Genomic DNA, 3849 nt, shown 5'->3' with positions numbered 1-3849 from the left:
CACTGTTTTTTTTATTTTATCTAGAACATTCCATATTTCAGTCTGAGCCTAGCAGATACTAATTTTGAGTGTAAGGCTGTCATTGCATTTCATTTTCGAAAAGTCTTTAAATGTAAGTTGCTTTTTTAAATGTTGAATTGCAGTTTCTTTTAATGTCATTGCTGTTACATAGCAAATAGAAAAATTAGTGATTAGTCAGCTTTACAACTTTGTGATTTTTTTTCTAAGCTCTTGATAGACTTTCCTATTCAGCTATTCCGTGTATTTTTAGTGAAAAGTAAATGCCCATACTTCTCTGACCAGTATTATTTCTTGAGCTCTTCCTGCTTTTACTTGAATCTTGTAGCTGTCGTACATCTCTAGTATATTCAGAAGAAGCATTTGAGTCCTGAAATGTAAAAAAGGTACCTTTATATTCTTCACATGTAATTTTTTCATACCTGCTTTGTAAAACAGTTTTTGTTAAAATCTGGTTTCATCAAGAATCTTTAGAACTGTGCTCTTAATGTACCTGCACATGTGATATGTGAACAGGAATTTGCATGTGTAACCTGTGTTTATCTGTAGTTTTTGTTATTTACTGCTTATTTGTGAATTCAGGTTACTAAAGTGATTTACCAATAAACAAGGCTAGGCAACAGTAATCTGTTAATAGATGTTTGGCATGTTAACCAATGTGTCTACTGCACTCTTTACTCCTGTGTTCATGATACCACACTGAAATGCTAGCTCTCTTTTTAAAATTTGCATGTCTTAACACCTGTGATTTAGCAGCTTACTGCATAACTTTTCTTTCTCTTTCCTTTGTTTCCAAACAAATTAAAATATCACTTGTTAAAACACTGGTAGGCATATTCTGCTGACAGTTTTATTTCTTGAGTTTTACAGTATTTTTATCAAAGTTGAAGTTCAAGCCACATCACGTTTATGTGGATAAAAATGACTAGGGACAATTCTTCCAAGCACACTCTGTTGGCCAACAGGGAGGCTGCAGTGCCAAGAAGCGTTTCCAAATGAATCTTCGTGAATTTACTGAAGCAAATACATCTAGCAGACGCAGAATGGTGTTTTGTGGAAGTAAAGTTGTAACTGCTACATCCTCACAAAAAAGGGAGGTGTTCAGTCCCTTTTGTGCAAGAATTAAGTATGACTTCAAACATCTATTGTGATGGTAGCAGTTTCTCTGGGGACTCCGTATAGAGCAGTGAAATGCAGATAAGCAGCTAATGGTGCAGATTTTATTTAAATAGCATATCCAAATTATAAAACCTTACCCATGCAGTGACTCATTTTTGCACTTGTAGAAAGCTGTAACTTACTTTGTAAATGACACACATTAGTATGCAAAATTGTTTGTGTTTGTATGAAATTGATTAAATATAAGGCAGTGATATGGTCTTAAAACTACAGCTTCCCAAGGCCCCTGAAAGAAAGTGCAAGCAACAGCAGCCCTGCAGTCAGTTCTATTTTGACTAAGTCACAAGGATGTACTTGAACTCCCACTTGCTTTATGATGACATTTGTCATTCCTCTGTCTCAAAGAGGCTTGCTTAGTTCATCAGCCAAACAGAGGACTTGACTTCAAAGCTTCAGTGTTTGTCAGTCATCCCCTTCTCTCTAAAGATGGTAGATAAGAATTTATTTTGAAGGTCTCCAACTTCCCCAAGCATTTTAAGTTTTTTTACAACATGCAGTTAAGATTAATGTATTGAGATACTACAGCTGTGTATGTTTTATTTTTGAAGTACCCTTTCCTTAGCTGTTGTGCAGTTTAGTGATCTTTAATCTGGTGTCCTCAGCCTGTTCTAAATGCTAACCTGCGTGACTACTGGGGATTAAACTGTAGGAGGATGTTACATCATGTTTAGTGTCTACACATAAAGAATTCCCAGGCAGAAAGTAACTGTGGCTTAGTTTGACTTCAGAGTCAGAATATCCCTTGCTCCCATGGAGTCTTTCTGCCATCAGTGGTTGTTAGGTGCCTAATGCTTTCAAAACCCTGATAAAACTGTATGTCTGCATATGTGCAACGTGATGCTTTTATACATCAGAAAGTAAGTCAAATCTCAACTGCTTCTGCAAAATGTCTTCTGTTCACATGCAAGGACAGGGAGAGAATAGATGCCTTACGTTAATTTCTGATGAAGGCCTTGGAGTAGCTTGATCTTGAGGACAGGTGCCAGGAACACGCTTTGGTGGCAGATCGCTCTGTGGTCTTGCCACAAGCTGCTTGCTTTTTAGAAATAATTGTATCTGCACTGTAAAGGGGTGAGGGGAAAACACACAGAGAGCATGAGGCTAGAGTGTAGAATATTAGACAGGCTCTGCAATTTATGATGCTAGCTTTTTGTATGTTATTTTCAACTTCAAGAGTACTCTAGGGACTGTTGCCTCCGCTGTGTGTGTAGTTCAGCAGAGGTGCAGCAAGGCCCTGGGCTTGCTGAGCAATGCAGGAAATAAATAGAGATGCTTCCACTATAAATGAGGAAACCACATGTTATGCTGGATTTATTAAAACAGAGTTGCAGATAGTTGTGGAAATAAATAGTATGGGCATAGTAGTTTTGATATTATTTTTTTTTTAAAGGATGATCCTTGCAGAAGTGTTTTAAAGTTTGTACTTGGTTTGTAGGTAAGCATTTAGCGAGCATTTGACAGGCCAGAGAAAGCTTATAGGCCCTGGAAACAAGTTAGTAGTGGTGACCAATAAAATCAGTATAAACAGCTTGAGCAAGGGATTATCAGTCCCCAGAAAACCTGAGAAAAAAAAATCTGAGAAAACCCAGACTCTATAGTTGGCTATCCCTTACTAAAATTTATGAGGAAGGAAGGAAGGAAGGAAAGGGCTGAGTAGAGATATGTTAATGAAATCGTTATCCTTGGCTAGCCCTTTTCCTGCTTACAAGGCAGCCTGCGGGAGCGCTCGGGTAGGGAGTGCTTGGGTAGCGCAGACTTCCCAGCCTAACAGGTGGTGTAACCGAAGAGCTAAGCTGAGCGAGGTGGTCTGTATGCTGCTAGCTCACTAACTTCTTGGGTCTGAAAAAACGTGCTTGCATTTGGTAACTCTTTAACTACTAATAGATTTCAGAGTTATCCGAGGTTGCCAATTTCTGCTTAACTTAGACCTCAATAACACATTTCTGGGCAGAAACATTTTTCTGCTGTAGGTTTCCCAGCTTGCTCTTGTGACAGTTTTCCTGCTTTTTGTGATGATTAGCTTACAAGTCCATCATGTGGAGGGATGGCTTTGCAACATTGCGTTTTGACTCCACATCAAGTCAGACTATTCATCAGTGGCTTGAATGGAACAAAGGGCTTTTAAGCTCTTGTGCTGTCTAGTTCCTTTGCTTTCTAAGAGACAATGAAGATCAGAGACTGGAAAAGCTTGTACCAAGGCAGCGTGTTTGAGAGGATGGGTAAACACAGCATGGTGCTCTGATCATTGCCGAAACCTCTGTGCTGGTTGCAGCAGGTAGTGTCTGAAGGAGAGATACTTCCACCTTAAAGAAAAAGGGGGTGAGGTGAGATCCAAAGGACAGAATAAGAAATTGGTTTTTCAACCTATTTTGTAAATAGGGTTGAAGTCTGGGTCCAAGGAAAGTGGTATCCTTTACCCCCGGCAATACAGAGCCTTAAAAATGCGTGGGTCTGGCGCAGAAACACCCGTTATGTAAACACGCGCGTTTCCAGAACGTGCAGAATTTCCTTGGCCCTGAGGCGGGCTGGCAAAGGCCGGGGCAGCCCTCGGGGCGCAGCGGGGAAGGCCTTCGCGTATGCGCCCAGGGGCTCTTCCCTCCCCGCGCTGCGCTGCCTGCCATGCCCGGCGCGGGGACTCGAGCTACTGCCGCT

General features: G+C 40.6%; 1 long non-coding RNA gene across 1 annotated transcript; it reads right to left on the bottom strand.

The window, feature by feature from the left end:
• Positions 1–299: 299 nt before the first annotated feature.
• Positions 300–3684, bottom strand: LOC308068186. The gene is made up of 2 exons (XR_013929891.1): positions 3615–3684; positions 300–3500 (listed from the first exon to the last, which is right to left on the bottom strand). It is a non-coding gene; the product is annotated as an uncharacterized lncRNA (long non-coding RNA).
• Between the last annotated feature and the right edge of the window lie 165 nt (positions 3685–3849).

This window comes from Falco punctatus (genome assembly GCF_963210335.1).
Source record: "Falco punctatus genome assembly, chromosome: 8".
In the NCBI taxonomy this organism is placed as follows: Eukaryota; Metazoa; Chordata; class Aves; order Falconiformes; family Falconidae; genus Falco; species Falco punctatus.
Note: the sequence above shows the minus strand (reverse complement) of the source record. Positions and strands in the feature narration are given on the sequence as shown.